Consider the following 19524-nt stretch of genomic DNA (forward strand, 5'->3'; position numbering starts at 1 on the left):
ATTTTCGTTCATTAAAATAAGTTTTAATAAAATTACTGGTGTTCAAAAGTCGTCAGAATAAGTAAGGATTATGAGAGACGGTTTTTTTCTGATTGGCTGTTGGTTACCATAGCAACTTTTTTCGTCGTCGACACCTTCATAAATCCTAGCAGAAATGTCGCTCGCTTGCCATCTTATTTAGGTTATATAGAGAGAGTTAACAAAAGTGATGCTGTTTGCCGTACTTAGGCTGATAATCTTTTCATTACGACGTCACCCGTTAATTCTGTTTCTTTCTTTTTTGTGTCTTTCTGATTATTATGTACGCCGTTTATTTTATTTTTTTTTATTTAATCCATTTAAGAAGTTGATAACTTTTTTATGGATTGTTGACGATATGTATGATATTGAACACAACAGGAAAATATTATTTCTAAGCAAAGCCTCCAAAAATCATGGATCACATAGAAAAATGCGAGCATGAGTAAAGTAATATGGTTAAGATTAAACTTAGAAAGGTAAAACGACTAGTTGTTAAAATTTGGAAAGAAAAAGACAGGATATTCTTATAAAAAATATAATAAATAGAAAGCAGTGATTACTGGGGATATGGTTACAAGACTCAACATTCTTATCCCGTCGCGTTTAACCACCTCAAAGAAGGCCAAAGGATGAGTTAACCGAAACGTGGTGAAACAACTATGAAGATTAGGATAACAATCAGCAAAAAAAAAAAAATGAATGCACAAATCCCAAAGGATTCCAAAAATATAAAACTCATCCAAAATAAGAGAATAATAATAATAAAAGAACAATAAGAGGAAGACGGGTGAAGAGGATAAGAAGGGAGAAAATTTATGAATTAGGAGAGAGATAAGGAGGGGAGGAGAAAGAGGCAAGAAAAGTAGGAGGAGAGAAAGAGTATGAAAGAAAATAACAACTTAACAAGGTTATCCTTGTTAAACCGGATGTTGTATTTACGAGCTTTGCGTAGTTGGCAATGCCCTTCAACAAAATACTTCCGGTCTGATAGTAAGTCGCGTTTATATTTCCGCCAGAAGCGAAGATAGTCTATATTCCTGATTTTTCGTGTTCTTTTAAATAAACTCGCATCTCTTCATTATTTACAAAACGATTACGACATAATTTTACGATGAAAAAAAAAATAGTTTTAATGTTTAAATTTCCTCCATAAAAAAAAAAATGAAGTAATACGATCTGTTTGTGAATGCTGCTTGCGGCCGTGGAAGTAGTGGTTATAATTATTCGATTGATTGACCCAACTTGATCAGAACTAAAATATATATATATATATATATATATATATATATATATATATATATATATATATATCGCTGTTTGTACATTACTTTTCTTAACGCACAATGCAATTGTTTAAAAAGTTTAAGTTTTTTTTTAAATAAAAACCGGTCAAGTTTACCGTTATTTTCATGACTACACAAGGTGAGACGATAAAGTTGTCGCCCCTAACGAAAAACACTGGTTTTATTTCCAAACTTTTATTGAAAAAATCAATTTAAATAACTTCATTATGTAGTAGAACTTACGTATATTAAATGTAGCCGCCTTCAACTTCAATCACTGCCTCGATACGGGTCCAGAACTGGGAGCATGTCTTTTCCACAAGCGCCGACAGGAGTTCGGCCAATAGCGGCAATCAGGATGGCTTCGGTGTTGTGGAAGGTCATATTGGTGATGTTCTCTATGTATGACGTACGAAGTAGTCCAGCGGGTCAAGTCGAGAGAAGAGGGAAAACCAGCGAGAGAAGGGTGCAAAGTCGTACATTCCTTCTGAAGCTAAACCTGGGTCTTGTGGGCCCGCGACGAGTCCTGCTGCCACACTTGGGATCTACCAGCGGCGACTTGATTGCACCAGAGAATCATTACGCTCTTCACGCATCTAGGCACACTTTGGTGTTGACTTTTAAGCCAACTTCGAAGATGTAAGGTGACATGATGTGGCGTTCGCTTAAAACCACACCAAAGACCATAATTGTGGCCGGAAACTTTGTTTTCATCACCGTGGGCACGCCCCTGTTATTCCTGGCAATCAAGCGATACATTTTTAGGATGATGACAATGATCTTGTCATAACTTGGATCGGTATATAGCGGCGCATGTTTAATATTGCTCGTTGAGCACCGTGTCACTTTCAGACATGATAGAAGACCCTATCGCTCTTGAGATTTCGACTCAACTGGTCAACTAGTAGATGGTCTGCGCAAAAAATAAAAATAAAACCGGTTTTCATCAAACGGAAATAGAATCATGTATTTTCTATGGTGACATTTTCATCGTTCAACTATGTAATTACATAATATCTGACTTAGACGGATGCACTCCGGTTTATAGATTTATTCAAAGAACCACGTTGCACTCTTCTCGACAAAACGATGTGATAGCCAATTATAAGGGAGCCTTCGGGTTACTCTCAACTACAGTCGGCCTATTTTACTAAGCTTGAGTTCATAAACCTTTCTTACCTTGAGTATTTTCCAATGTATTTTGATAACATAAAATAGGTTAAAATATTCATGAGTGTTGGGATTGAGTTATGTTTGATAGAAACCTCAATTTTAATTGTTCTACTTTGCGTTTGCGTTTAAATTTTAAGTTAATTGTTGGTTATATTCGGAGATAATCAGAATATGTCAGGGATATGGTCTAGACAATCAGTCCGAGGGTTACTTTGTGGCTGTCGAGCTGCGGTGTAATCCTGTTCAGTCTCGGAAGGTATGCTCTGTTAGGTTTTACGCTCGGTTTGATTAGCCCTTGCCAGGGGATGTAAATGGAATGCTCAGACAGTTTTTGTAGGTCAGAGTTCCCTAATCCTAGAGCACCCCCTTTTTTTTTTTACTTAATATTTGACTTTGTGCCTAACTCCGTGGATCGGTAAATAAAGTGCGTAAGACTTTAATAAAAAATAGTGGGATGATGTAAGAAGGGCTAAACCAAAAATTAAAATGAAATATGAAATTATTTTTTTGTTATTTAATAAAAAAAAAAAATATTTTACGTTTGCGGTACGTACCATTTCTATCATATTTTCTTTTACAATTATTTCTTCTACAATTATTTCTTTTACTATTATTTCTTTTACAATTATTTCTTTTACAATTATTTCTTTTACAATTATTTCTTCTACAATTATTTCTTTTACAATTATTTCTTTTACAATTATTTCTTTTACAATTATTTCTTCTACAATTATTTCTTTTACTATTATTTCTTTTACAATTATTTCTTTTACAATTATTTCTTTTACAATTATTTCTTCTACAATTATTTCTTTTACAATTATTTCTTTTACAATTATTTCTTTTACAATTATTTCTTTACAATTATTTCTTTTACAATTATTTCTTTTACAATTATTTCTTTTACAATTATTTATTTTACAATTATTTCTTTTACAATTATTTCTTTTACAATTATTTCTTTTACAATTATTTCATTACAATTATTTCTTTTACAATTATTTCTTTTACAATTATTTCTTTTACAATTATTTCTTTTACAATTATTTCTTTTACAATTATTTCTTTTACAATTATTTCTTTTACAATTATTTCTTTTACAATTATTTCATTACAATTATTTCTTTTACAATTATTTCTTTTACAATTATTTCTTTTACAATTATTTCTTTTACAATTATTTCTTTTACAATTATTTCTTTTACAATTATTTCATTACAATTATTTCATTACAATTATTTCTTTTACAATTATTTCTTTTACAATTATTTCTTTTACAATTATTTCTTTTACAATTATTTCTTTTACAATTATTTCTTTTACAATTATTTCTTTTACAATTATTTCTTTTACAATTATTTCTTTTACAATTATTTCTTTTACAATTATTTCTTTTACAATTATTTCTTTTACAATTATTTCTTTTACAATTATTTCATTACAATTATTTCATTACAATTATTTCTTTTACAATTATTTCTTTTACAATTATTTCTTTTACAATTATTTCTTTTACAATTATTTCTTTTACAATTATTTCTTTTACAATTATTTCATTACAATTATTTCTTTTACAATTATTTCATTACAATTATTTCATTTACAATTATTTCATTACAATTATTTCTTTTACAATTATTTCTTTTACAATTATTTCTTTTACAATTATTTCTTTTACAATTATTTCTTTTACAATTATTTCTTTTACAATTATTTCTTTTACAATTATTTCTTTTACAATTATTTCTTTTACAATTATTTCTTTTACAATTATTTCTTTTACAATTATTTCTTTTACAATTATTTCTTTTACAATTATTTCTTTTACAATTATTTCTTTTACAATTATTTCTTTTACAATTATTTCTTTTACAATTATTTCTTTTACAATTATTTCTTTTACAATTATTTCTTTTACAATTATTTCTTTTACAATTATTTCTTTTACAATTATTTCTTTTACAATTATTTCTTTACAATTATTTCTTTTACAATTATTTCTTTTACAATTATTTCTTTTACAATTATTTCTTTTACTTATTTCCTTGTTTGATTACTAATTTTTTGTCTCCTTTTTTTTCCTAGTTACTCTTCCCTGCCCGTCTCATTTTCTCCGTCGCTTTTTATCTTTATTTTTTATGCATTTTCCCGCCCCCTCCCGTGTGTTTTTTCCTATTTATATTTTCCTTTTCTTTTTTCTTCTATTTTTTTCATTGTTTTTTTTTTCTTGCCATTTTCCCATTGATATTATTTTTTCTTTATTTTATCGTATTTTTCTTTTTTTGCATCTTTCTCTTTTCCATTTCTCTCAACTTCCGTTTGTTTTGGATTCTTTTTCGTTTTTTCTTTTCTCTCAATTTTTGTTTCTATCTTCATTCTGTCTCGTACGATTTGGATTCTTTCTGACAACTGTACTCAACTTGAGTAATATTTTCACGTTTCTGTCGATATAACCTCCGACCTTCTTCAGGTGTATCTTGTTGAACTCGGAAAGCTTTTTATTTCATTATTTACATTACTCGATAACAGAATGTTTCCACAAAGATGACATTGTGTAACATAGTTGTTATTCGCGACTTTTTTTTTAAAACAAAAACCTTTATATCAGGTATTTCGAACAACGCATTTTTTCTAAATATTTAAACAGTTCACTTTTTTCTTCTCCGGCCGCGTGTGACGTCTCGTCTCAGTTCTGACGCCATCCACACGCTCGAAAATGTCTCGAATCCCACTCGTCTCAAACACGTCCTTTTCCACTCTCTCGTGTCTTGAACACATCTCAAATCGTTTATGTTTCGAATACCTACTTCTTTCGTCACGTATATCTTTTTTATTTCTGCTGTGACGTCACATTGCGCAGCCGGCTTGGTCATTTGCTACTGTTGCTAACGCAGCGTCAATAGCTATGTTACGCACGGTTATTTCTCTTATTTCACGTATTGTTTTATTATTTATCTGCTTTGTATTTTTAAGATGATTTTTATCCCATTCTATTAACGTTCTTGAATAAAATTAAGATTTAATGAAGTTTAAAAAAATTAAATCAATGTTTAACGGATATGAAGCAAATGAATAAAATCTTATAAAATTGTAACTGTTATTTTTTATTAAACATTTAGTTAGCAAATGTTAATCGATCAAAATACTTAAAAAAAACAACAACAACAATGTATATATAAAAAAAAACGATACAATCAATAATTACCATTAGTACTAAACCATTACCGTTCGAGATTGATTTAATGAACTCGATTTTTAAAAGCCACGTATCGTCAGTAACTTCGATAAAACTTAGAGAAATGATCGATTGTTTCCAGATAGGGATACTAGTCACTGTAATCAGTGTTATTATGTAAACAACTGGGAATCAAAAAGTTTGTAGCAAAGTACGTCGTAATAAACATATAACAAGTAATAAGTCGACTACTTTTTTGTAAAAGCAGCATTTATTTCCGGATACTTTACTAAATAAAACGTGATCGTACTCCTTCTCTCTGACCTCTGACCTCTTGGTCACATGTTCTTTTTATAGTATTTCCCTTTTCCTACCTTTTTTCCTGCAACGATAATTCCTCATAATGTTTCTGAATTTTATACATGAGGGTTGGTTATTCGTATAATTTGGATTCTTCAGACAACTGTTCTCATCTTGAGTGTGATTTTCACAACGTTTCAGTCGATGTAATCTCCGACCTTTTTCAGGTCTATTTTGTCGAACTTGGAGATGTTTCTGGCTAAATCTGTCCTTGATCCTCTGGCTAAAGTCTAAGGATAGTATCTGTCCTGTTTAAAGATAGTATCATGATATTGTGGAGTTTCCCTTCGTGCCGGGCGTTCATACAATGTACATATGTCACAGACTCCTATAAGGATATTGGAGATAAACCATAATAATCGGATATATTCTGACACTACATTAATCAGATTACTTAGATAAGTCTATTATAGTTTTTACAAAAGGGATACTATAATATTGCGGGGTCTACATTTTCGCTGAACATCCCGAGAATGCCCAGCAGCAATTTTATTACATACTAGCGGCTGCCCGTGTCGGCACACACAATGCCGAGTCAAGCACAACATCGAGTACACTCAACATCGTCTTACCATCAACGCTTAATCTGTGAACTCGGATTATGGGAAATTCCCTTATGCACAAGACAAAATCACTGAAAAAACAAAAATATCCTAACTAAGGGTAAGGATAATGAGTAAACGTTGGATAAAATGATGGTTAAAAGTATTGCGAACTCGCCAGGATTCGAACCTGGAATCTTCTGATCCGTAGTCAGACGCGTTATCCATTGCACCACAAGTTTTGTCCGTATGCCGAAAGATGTTACCGCGACTGTATACAGACAGTGCTAAATTCCGTTGACATGGGCAGGTAACTTTTTCGACAAAAACGCAACCACCAAAACCCCCTTATTTCGAGCTCTTTGTGTGAATCTGCGTTGTTCATTACGAACCATATATGGATAGGGACAATCTAGAGGCTCACACCTTTCAGGAGAAAAAAGAAATTTTCAATTTGGTGCAACCGTTCGAAAGTTTTATTAGTATATATTCACACAGACATAAATAAATAAATAAATAAATATTTAGAATTTTATTAATAGTGTATAGATTAAGGATACCGCTGTTGAATGTCCACAGGTCCGGCTAGTATCAGACGCATACGATAGAAGATAATTACTGCGAATGAATGCATGAATTGATAGCAGAAAGATAAAATGTTAATTACATAAATTGCGTATAGAAACAAGAGAAAATATTTGTCTGTTGAATAATAAAAATAAAATGAAATGCAGAAACCAGTCATTATGAAATCTAAAGAAATGATTAATGTTTTGTTTAGTTTACAATTTTTGACAGCATATCAACATTACTGGCCTTATTTTAGAAATGCAGTATATATTATGAACAGTTTGGCCTGTGTGTACAGTAATCTTCGGATTTCCCTATTTCCTTGACTAGCATAGCTTTCCTAATAAAAGTTACGAGGTGGGACCCAAAGAAAACCATAACAGAGGTTATTTCCTTAGAGTTTCACACCTTCAATAGGTCATGAATAGGGCTAGGACAACAGCATATTCTTTTCATTGTTTTGACTCTCGAGTGTGTATTCATTGATATCTTATATGCTTTTATATTGAGTGATGTGGTTCTCGGTTGATGAACTGTGTCTGTGTCGGATATATACTCGAGTCAAAACAATGAAAAGAATATGCTGTTGTCATAACCCTAGTTATGAATGCATAAGTTCAGTCACTATAACAATGCAATTTTAAATCCTCTCTGATCCATTCCAGTGAAATAAAAAAAAAGGAGGCATTACTTTTGGAATGTTTGTCATGTCCTGGAGGTCTTGGTATTGAAATATATCCTTTCTTAATCCTTGTTATTCCTGGAAATTATTACATAACAACCACTCGCATCTATATTGTACACGGCATTACACTTATCGCATTTGATTTCAAATATGTTTTGATTTCGAATTCTGGATATTTATGAACTTTGAGCATAAGAGATGATAAAAACACATACTCGTCCAGTTTTTCTTTTACTTAATAAGAAAACACGAGAAAATAAACAAGAACCTGCAAAAAACGTCACCGTTTAAACATGAATTAAATATTATTCGATTAAGAATACTTTCTTTGTTTTGGATTTACGAAGTGAAAAGGCAAGATATGGCGTTAAATGCCTCGCAGGGGAATTTGAAACGCACAGATATTTAGTTAATGGAGAACGCCGACAGCAGCAAATTCCGTCAGCATGAAATGAAACATTTACCGCACACATTTAATTACGCCTTCGTACGCACTAGACGTGTTAAGATTATATCTATATTTCTACTATTTTATAAAAACTCACTTTGTGTGTGTGTGAGTTATTTCCTTAAAGGTTCCGAAACGGCTGAGCCTATCTTTTACAAATTTCACAAAAAGCTAATTTATGTGTCTGGCAGTGTTCTTAGATATGTTTTGTGCAGAAATTCATCTGATAATTATCGAAAACTGGAAAAAATCCGCACTTACAAATAGTATTTATTCTCGTATAGATAAATAAATGTAATTTTTACAGAAGAATATATATATTTTTTTATAAGAGAATAAATACTATTTTTAAAATGAAGTCCAATATTGTAAACACACACAAACGAAATTTGATGAACGACATTATCATTAGTATTATTTATTTATTTATTTAGTAATTAGTCTACCGGGCAAATTGTTCCTCGTAATATATAATATTGATAGAGGAATTGCTCTATAATAAAACACAAGCAACCTGCAAAAATTAAAATATCATCTTTATGCGTATTGTACGACCGGGCATCCGGTTAGTGGCTAGTATATATATATATATACTAACAGTTCAACCCAGCTTTGCTCGGGCCCTATGTATTGTTCATAACTTGCCTTACATGTAAATACACTTTATGTAAGATTTCAAATGTTTAGACCAAAATTTGTCTGAGTAATTTCGTAGAGACCGCAGAGAGGTGAATTTTTTTAAAAAACTTTGACCTCAATTTTGACCTCTTAACATTTATTATTCTTGTCTCTAATTAAAACGCAAAGCTTTACCCATGTCCAAGTTGCCTACATCTAAAATTTCCAGTTATTAGACCAAAAATTGGCGGAGGAATGTGGTAGCATCTGCAAAGGTCAACTCTTTAAACTTTGGTCATTTGGCAGCCAAATTTTCGCCCCCAAACTTATTAAAATGCATGCCGTATATCTGAATATCCGTTATGTATAAATTTTAAATGTTAGACCCAAGATTGGCTGAGTAGTTTGCTAGACACCGCAAAGGTCAAACCTTTTGCACATTGACCTCTTGGCAGCTAAAATTTTCGACCCTAACCGATTAAAAAACTTGCCCTTTCTCTGAAAACCCTTTATGTAAAATTTAAAATGTTTAGACCAGAAATTGGCTTACTAATTTTGCAGAGACCGTACAGATCAATTTTTTTAAAACTTTGACCCCTTAACATTTATTTTTTGGGGTCAAGCCAAATTATAAAGTTTTATCCATGTCCAAGCAACCTACATTTAAAATTTAAAAACTAATCAAAAAGATTTTCCCAAATTTCAATATTCCTTATGTCAAATCTCGAGTCATGTACACACACACACACACACACATTTTCACTTACATAATATATATATATATATATATATATATATATATATAATATATATATATATATATATATATATAATATATATATATATATATATATATATATATATATATATATATATAAATAAACTCGAGTACGTTCCGCCCACTTAGTGCGGGCTTTTTCAAGAATAAACATGTAAAATTCTTACATAAACATAAATTAAATATTATTATTCACTGAGCTTTTTATATTTTTACTCTTTAAAAAGCTCGCACTGAACAAGCGAAACTTCGAGTTTTTAGGTCTTCCCACCTCCGTTTTTATCATATCGTTGGATTTTCTATCCTATTTTAATCACACACACACACACACACACACACACACACACACACACACACACACACACGTGTGTGTGTATATAACAGGCCGCTCGCCGTTGCCCGGTCGTAATATATGCATAAATATATTTTAATTAATGCAGAAGTCTCATTTATTATCAACAGAAATACTGTAAATATTAAATGCAATATTAAATTCCTTAAATAAGTGAAGTAAAAAAAAAAATGAAACATGTGCATGCGATTTTTTTTTAAACAAATCACTTCTTGTAAGTAAAAAAATACTTGAGCTGAGATCGAACCCAAAACATACAGTGAGTCAAGTACGATAACCATTAGACCAGCTTGTTACGATCTTTGAAAAGTGTTTTCAACACTACTTATTTTGAAGATAAGGAATTTGTCGTAGCACCTATTCACACATGCGCATTCGTGAAACAGCAAACAGATAAAAATCCGATGACCATCACGTACCAATTTTTCAATTTTTACCCCTTGGCAGCCATTTTCCGTCATGTCTGATTATTCTATATATACCGTTTAAAGTCTGCATATCAAAAATTTGTTGAGTATATAATTTGAAAAGTGTTCTCGCACACATTCTCACTTATATATTTATTTATTATTTTTAAAAACAGTAATCTATGGACACGTGTGTTTCGGAGCCCTACTCCTCTTCAGCATAGCTTGACTGTTGGTAGGATTTTCTAAGAAAAAACACCGGTTCTCCGAGGCGGAGTCATAAAAACATTACTATCGTTTAAAAAATCAAAACAAAAACCACTTAAACAGATGAACGATAAAAACGAAGCAATAAATCGTCTATGGCAACATAACGGAGTGGATAAGAGTGCTGGACTGAAATACATAAGGTCCAAGGTTCGAATCCTACCAACAGTCAAGCTACGCTGAAGAGGAGTAAGGCTCCGAAACACGCGTGTCCGTAGATTACTGTTTTAAAAAATAATAAATAAATATATAAATAATACGTCCAAATAAAATTGGGCGACTTTCTAAGAAAAACACCGGTTCTCCAAGGCGGAGTAATAAAAATATTACTATCGTTTAAAAAGTCAAAACAAAAACCACTTATATATCCACAATCAAACAACGCCGCAGTTCATCCAAGCTATGAAAGCCGAGACCGACAGCTCATTTGGGTTCATAAATTGAATATATTCCAATTCGGTATTCGAAACCCGTATCACTTATCTATCTATATAAAAGCCAAGTACGTCCAAGGATGGAATACTGTTGCCATATCTGAGCAGGAGCTGCGAAAAACAGCCTATCCTGCCTTGACAGAGTACAAAATAGACTTCGTGGCTTAGTGGGGGATGCCCTTTTCTCTACCCTGCAACCTCTCTCCCACAGAAGAGACGTTGCGAGCCTATCCTTGTTTCATCGTTATTTCCATGGCAGGTGCTCGTCTGAACTCCAATCTTTGGTCCCCCCTCGCCAATCTTTCACGAAAAACACCCGTCTAGCTGAATCCACTGTGAAAAATTTCCCCCACTCTATATCTGTGCCTAAATCAAAACGCGGATTCCATGAACAAAGCTTCTTTCTTAGAACTGCGCGCCTGTGGAACTCTGTTCCGTCTGCCTGCTTCTCACCGGACTACAAATTGGATGTCTTCAAGTCCAATGTTAACAAATTCCTAATGAACCGCCCCTTTAAGTAAATACTTCATCAAATCTCCACACTAACGTAATGTACTTGCAATAACCCTTATCCCTGAGTGGCTTCCGGGCCTTGATAAGTGGTGATCACTGTGTAAAAAAAAAATCACTTGTACGCGAGGCAAATACACTGCCAACTGGGCCTCCGCGGCAAATACAATTTAATCTATAAGTAACACAGATCAAGCAAACCGCTGCAGAAGTCCGACTCTTAGAATATGTCTACTTCTTCTCAACAAGAGGTGTAGTCATCCAAACAGCAAGAATCAAGGACGATTGCCCAAAAGTAAAATTTTATTCTCGTTTGGACGATGCCTTCTCTCATTGAGAAGGGGTTACTTCATTGCTAATCGCCTGAGGCGCCCTTGCCGGGGAATGCCGACAGAGCTGCTCAGACCCTTTTTTTGCGAGTCAGTGCACCACCTCTTTGAAGGCCGCTGACTTCTCAATCTCATATTCCGAGTTCGTACAGTGGGAGAGAGCTAAATACCTCTAGTCGTTTCTGAATAGATGTTTACTAACGAAACACGTGTATGACGTAATATAATGAGAATTCAGACTCCAATCTTTTAAAGATTCTAATCATTTCTTTCAGTGCAATTGTATTTCTCGTGTGTTTGGTTTATGCGTGTGTGCTGGCTAATGACTAGTGTACTGATATAAAAATGTTTATATAAATAAATAAAAATGTATATCTTGTTCTGTTTACTATTGAGCACTCTTACATAAATTTAGTTAAATTCATTAGATTTTTAATATATTTTACCTGGAATAATTATGTGTGTATATATATATATATATATATATATATATATATATATATATATATATATTGACTACCCTTTTTGGGTAGAGTACTGTCGTAAATATCTTACCCGCTACTTAATTGGCTATCAAGCGAAGCCCACTATTGTTTGTAAATAAACAAACAGCTCGAGCACTGTAAAAGTCGTGGTCGAATGTTTATTTAATGCTCCGACCCAATAAGTCAGTAGTTCGAACTGCTGACTGTCAGTGCGGTGGTTGTAGATTCAATCCTCGGCTGGGGAAAGGTTCTAGTCTAGCCGCACTGATGAGTAGTGATACAACGAAACAGTATTGTGTATGGATGACTATATATATATATATATATATATATATATAAATATATATATATATATAAATATATATATATATATATATATATATATATATATATATATATATATATATATATAAATAAAAATTACAATACCTGCCCTCTGATGAGAAGGAGAGTATTTCTTCGAAACTCCGCGGATTAAGGACTATCCACTTATCCTGTGCTTCCTTTTTAAAATTAAATATGTTTTTAACTCTTTTTCAAGATGTTTTTTTAACATGTTTTATTAATCATTTGTTCATATATATATATATATATATATATATATATATATATATATATATATATATATACTGTAGGATGAAAATACTTTCATGACGAATAAACTACACAGAAAAGTTCTTAATTTGTACAGTCGTTTATTTATTAGCAGGGAGACCCAATATTGCCTGGGATTGACTGATGATCAACGAATGTTTCACACTCCTATATTTTTATTGTAATCGAAATCTGAGAAATTGCTCATTTTTCAATCAAATCGATTGATTGCCCGAGCTAGTCAGGGAGCCCTTGCGATGTACTCAGAGGAAGCTTCATATGCCTCCTCGCAGGAGCATCCCACAATAGATTATAGTCTACATTGCACTGTAGAGAAACTACTGTTGATTTTATAAAATTATTTTTATATATATAATGTTTTGAATTAAAGTTTAAAATGCAAAACTCAATATTATGATCGAGTTGTGCTTTAAACAGAAACATTAATTTCGAGCATGCCCTACTATCGATTTTTTATGTCGGTCCTTTCGGTTTTTATGTTAACGGCACTTCTAGATTGCACTTGTAATGTTACGTTGTGAAAGGTGTTAACTTTAGTCAAAATAGCTTCGTCCTTCTTTCATCGTATTATTTCGCTTATTGATACTTATCGAAGATATTCCAATACAAACTCTCTAAGAACATTGCCAGGCACATAAAGTACCTTCGTGTGAAATTTCATAAAAATCGGCGCAGCCGTGTTCGAGTCCATAGAGAATGAATTCACATAGATACACACAGGCACTTTATGTAAGAAGAGATTTTAAATAAATAATTCTAAACTAGTATCATTTCGCTCTCAGAAATCCATCCACACAGGCATTCCTCATCCTTTTTGAGAGGTGTTCCCTGTCACCTCAGATGGCTTCGTTTGAACGTATACTAGCCAGACTATTCAACCATTATAGTTCCCCCAAGGTACTCTACTTCGATGGCAAGTGCTCGTCTGAGCTCCAATCTTAGGTCTCCCCTCGCCAATCTTTCACGAAAAACACCCGTACAGCTGAAACCACTGTCAATAATTTTCAACACTCTTTATCTGTGTCTAAATCAAAACATAGATTCACTGAACAAAACTTATTTCTTAGAACTACACGCCTGTGGAACTCTCTTCTATTTTTCTGCTTCCCAGCTGACTACAACTTGGTTGTCTTCAAGTCCAACATAAACAAATTCTTGATGAACCGTCCCCTTAAGTAATCCAATTTACCAAATTTCAATTACTAACGATTACTACGATATTATCACATTGATTACTGTACACTCAATAACCCTTATTCTCGAGTGGCCTTTGAGTCTTGATAATATGTAAAAAAATGAATGCCGTGCTTTATTTACAAGTTAAGCCCAGAAATATCTGCATGCATTTTTGTTTGGTCACGTGAGCGCATACCTATTGATCCGTCATGGTTAAATATACCGTGTTATTAAATAAGCATTGTCTTAGACGAAATTAGATTTCTCCAACGATGCAACCCATTTCTGTATTAAAATCAATAGCTTACGAAACGAAGTCCCAAATTAAGGAATGCGTAAAAATGGAGAACAAAACCAAATCAAATAAACGATTACTTTCAAGAAAGATCGATCACGAATTCAAAAGAAGTTTAACAAAAATAAATAAGAAAAACGTGAAACCAATATGCCGAACGTTTTCGGTTTCGATTTGACAACTTTATTACCGAAAGCGTTCAGGTAATTTATGCTTTAGTAGTTAATTAGACTCGCAGCCTGAGGCGTGCGGAAACGCTACTGTAGAATTCGGAGGGTGGGTGGGAAAAGGAGAAATGTACAGAAATTAAAAGAAAAAAAAATTGCGAGGAATAGAGGAGAGCTCTCGACACAAAGGGAGATAAATCTAAAGGTGAAGAATATTAAATTAAAAATGAGAAAAATTCGAGAAACTGAAACTAGAGAGATATGATTAAAAGAGTAGGTTTTTGAAACTCTAAATAATAAAAAGTTTTTGTAATCGATAGTAACAGGGAGGGCATATATATATATTTTTTTAAATTGTGTTTTGAAGGAAGTCAGTTTTTATAAAATAGGAAACGTGAAAAAAAATAAAAGATAATAAAACAAAATGAAATATTGGCGAGAATAATTTTGAATTGAATGTTAAAGAGAAAAGGAAAATAAAGTCAGTTTAAAAATAGGGGGAAGTAATGACGAAACGAAATAGCAACAGCTATATCTAACCATCCGGTTCTGTCCGGGAGTTTTCTACTTTCATTTGTGTCTGTTTCTGTTTAAATATGTCCTTATTTATTTTTTTTTTAACTAGTTATTATGTAGCAGCGCGCGGACGCGCATATGACAGCAATATGCAAATACCGAGCTGTGTGGGAAATGACGTCACGGTAAGGAAAAATGAAAAATATATATGTGTAAAAAGGGACGTTCGAGAAGACGGTCAAGCTAGAGACGTGGATAACGTTACAACCGTAACGAAAAGTCACACGTGCAAGGAGAATGAGAAATAAGTTTTTTTTCTAGAAAAAAAAAAAAAACTAAAAAAAAATGAAAGAAGACGTTCTTTCCTAATCTTTATCTCCTTTGCGACTGAAGCTACAACGTGTCGGGTCCCGACTCTCTACATATTTATGCGTGTGTAAAATGCGTATATCATTACAGCTATTTTTTGAATGATAATTTGTAAAAATTAAATTTAATTATAAAGACACTGTACTGAAGTGGCGCTCATCCATGCAGGTTGAACCGGCTTCCTCCAAAAGAGGACGTTTCGTGGGAGTATGAAATTCACAAGCGGATCCCAATCGCATGTATATCCATTTTAGGGGAGATGATAACGTTCGGTTTTTGCAGCACTTGCAAGGTGCCATCGTATTACTACATAAGTCGCTTGGTATTCCGAAATTGTCACTTATATGGTACTGACTAGGCTCAAGGTTGCTTAACTTCGGTTATAAAAGTATCATTTGATAATTACATTTTTGTACCTGCCAGTATCTTGGATCGTTTTATTTTTTTACTTTTTTTTACAGGGGGGGGGGGTCACCACTTATAAAGGCCCAGAGGCCACTCGAGGATAAGGGTTAATGTGTATACATTAGTCATTGTGATTTTAGCGTACTAAACATTAGTGGGAATTTTGTCACTTGGATTACTTAGGGGGACGGTGCATTAAGAACTTGTTTACGTTGGACTTGAAGACAATCAGATTGTAGTCAGCTGGAAAGCAGGTAAACGGAATAGTTCCACAGGCGAGCAGTTCTAAGAAAGAAGTCCTGTTCATGGAATCTACGTTTAGGTTTAGGCACAGATAAAGAGTGTGGGAAATTATTGATAGTGGTTTTGGCTAGACGAGTGTTTTTCGTGAAAGTTTGACGAGGGGGGGCATAGATTGAAGTTCAAATGAGCGCATGCCATGAAAATAACGATAAAGCAGAGACAGGCTCGCTACGTCTCTTCTGTGGGAAGAGGTTGCAGGGAAGAGAAAAGGGCATCTCCCACTAAGCTACAAAGTCTATTTTGAACTCTGTCAAGACAGGGTAAGCTGCTTCTAGCGGCTCCTGCCCACATGTAGCAACAGTACTCCATCGTTGGCCGAACCTGGCTTTTATATAGGTAGAGAATTGCAGAGCGAGATATCTACTGAAGCGGAAGCCAATACATGGATTAGTGTTATCTTGGGGCTGGTGCTCTAACCACGATTTTTGTCCTTTGTATAGGATGTAACACAAGATTCTGTAACCCACTAGTCTAACATGTATACTAGGTTTAAGCTCTGATCCCATCATCACGGTGTGGCATCACAGGGCTTGCTTTACACGTATTTACACGTGATACGCTTCGACGATCTGACTGGTATTTCACCCCTCCCCCACACACATAAATCCCCCCGGTCAACTGGACTAGCAGCATAATCTTGACAGTTTATTGTAAGGAGATCATCAGATGTTGAAAAAGTTTCTACCTTTTTTTCCTCGAGCCGCTTGTCTTTGAAATCCCTTCCCTGCTTCTTGTTTTTTTTTCTGATTTTACCAACAGGTAAAGATTTAAATGTAATATGAACAAACTTGTTGCTACAGAGCTTTCCACTTAGGATGACCCCCCATGAATCTGACCCCCACGCAAAGTAGTTTCCGTCATCTGAGGTGAATAATAATTGTAAAAATTACCTTTCATAAATCTATAACTAATTTTGTGAATGCAATGTTTTTATGTTAAAAAAGATATTTGATGTAAATAATGCCTCCTATTTTTATTCCGTCCAAATGGTTTAGAAAGGGATTGAAAACTGCATTGTTATGATGACTGAACTTATGACCTAACAGTTTGATATCACTGTTTTGCAGATATTGACGGTGTGAGACTCTAAGAAAACAACCCCTGCCACGGAAGTGGGTCAGAAGCAGAGATGTATCACTGAATTCTTGGTAAAAGTGCATTGAGAATGGTGGTGACTATGTAGAAAAAAATAAATTCTAGTGCACAAAAGGTTATTCGTTTTAATCGTACTACGAGTTTAATTTTTGTTTCGCCCCCCCCCCTGTTTTCACGATCCTGTTTTCTTTTAATAGCAAATTTTAATTTTCTTAGAAAATTAGAATTTGAAAATTAAATTAAATTTTTGCAATACTTTGTGATTAATAAATTGTCAATATGATCAATTTAATAGATATGTGTGACTTTTTCTTTTATTTGAATTTCATATTTTGAGTGTTATTATCAAAATTTTTCAGTAGATGCACCCTCCTGCCTTTACAGAGGAGTCTCGCCAAAGTCTAGGATCTTTACGTCTAACTTGGGAATCTGTAGTTCCAATAATTCAAATTATCGTTCTTAATGTAAAAAAAAAAAAATGTTCGACACTGAATTTTTTGCACTTTAGTATTGTCATTTTGAACAATTTTATTCGTATTATTTGGATTCATCGGACTACTGATCTCATCTTGAGTGTGATTTTCACAACGTTTAGGTCGATATAACCTCCAACCTTCTTCAGCTGTATCTTGTCAAATTCTGGAATTTGGACGGAATTTCGAGCGGAACCCGGTATTTATTTCTTTACTTACGTGTTCTTGTTCCGTCAGCCATGACTGGATAAAGGTCCTAAGTAATTTGCAATTGTATATTTCGGTCGCCCACACTTAGGATTGAACCTTCAACCTTCAGGAGAATATCACTTTTTAAATTGATTTTTTCCAAGTACTCTACCCACTGCGCCATGCGGGTCCAAATTCTCGAGTTCGACAGAAAAATTCTCGATTTCAACCAGATAGACTTGAAGAAGGTCGGGGGTTACATCGACTGAAACGTTTGTAAAAATCACACTCAACATGAGAACAGTAGTCTGAGAAATCCAAATAATACGAATAACACATCCTCATTTAAAAAGAAGAAAAAAATAGAAATGTCATAACACTTTTTGTTTTCGTTTTTTAAGAACTTATTTCAGAACAGCGGGAGACAATTCAAAGAGACTCTAAACTTTTTTCAAAAGATTTCTCCAGCTATAAATTTTCATGACTATTCGTAACTGAAATTAAAATGTTGTAAAAAAAAAAAGTTTAAAATAAATCACACGCATTCCAATAATAACCGTACAAAAGTATTTATAAATTTTATGTCAGATATTCTTATATAATAGCAACTTAAATTAATTTCAGAATTTTCTTTAATTATATTTTAATTCCATAAATGTTCGGATTATTAATGTTTAATTTTGTGTTACTATTGTATTATTTTTGTGAAACTGTTTTTTTTTAACTGAAAGTTACGCGAAACAGTGACGTTTTCGAATAGGATATTTTTGAATTATCTCCCCCTGAAAACAAAACAAAAAAAAACATCTTGTTCAAAACTGTAATGTAGGAGTGCCAAAAATGTTAAAACAAAAATTTAAGCGAATGTTTTCATTTTTTATGTCTATCGAAAGCCTGGTTCGAAATCTATCGTTGGCTCATTTAGGATCATGAATTGGTATCGTTTTAGCTCATTACATCAAGTCGCTTTATATCTTGTCTGGAGTGATTTCTATGAAAGAAATGGATTTCAAAACTGTCAATATTTTATTAGATTACACTAAGAATTTTAATCAAGCAAATTTTGATGACTTTCTGTCGGACAGTTTAAAGGCTTCTAAATTCCTTTCGAGTTACTAAAGTTTGTAAAATATTTCGTTCTTTCATGTTTTAACAATTAATGAGATTTAACTAATTTGAATTGTTTGAGAATAAACCGAAAGGCATAATGATAGATTTGATTTCTTCATTAAATGTTTTTATAAAAAATTTAATGATCGTTTTATTTTAGTACATTGCATAATACATTTAATGGATAATTGATTGCTAGTAAATAAAAATAAATTATAAGTAAATTCTTGTAATCGGGTGAAATACACATGCACACGTTGTCTCTGTGGCTGTCAAGAGGTCACAGTTCCACAGATTGACCTTGGAAAACTCTACCAAACTCCTCCGCCAATTTTGGGTCTAAATTCTTGAAATTTTAGATGTAGGTTACCTGT

The 19524-nt window shown here is 33.0% G+C and overlaps 1 protein-coding gene and 1 non-coding gene across 11 annotated transcripts in view; one reads left to right on the forward strand and one right to left on the reverse strand.

Annotated features, from left to right (window-relative positions):
* The window catches only part of LOC145249737 (uncharacterized), a 1648663-nt gene that overhangs the window by 171754 nt on the left and 1457385 nt on the right, over window positions 1-19524 (forward strand). The window lies entirely within an intron of this gene.
* Trnar-acg (transfer RNA arginine (anticodon ACG)) lies at window positions 6724-6796 on the reverse strand. The gene has a single exon. It is a non-coding gene; the product is annotated as a tRNA-Arg (tRNA).

This window comes from Euprymna scolopes, chromosome 28, assembly GCF_053919585.1.
Source record: "Euprymna scolopes isolate OS-2025 chromosome 28, ASM5391958v1, whole genome shotgun sequence".
NCBI classification, from domain to species: Eukaryota; Metazoa; Mollusca; class Cephalopoda; order Sepiida; family Sepiolidae; genus Euprymna; species Euprymna scolopes.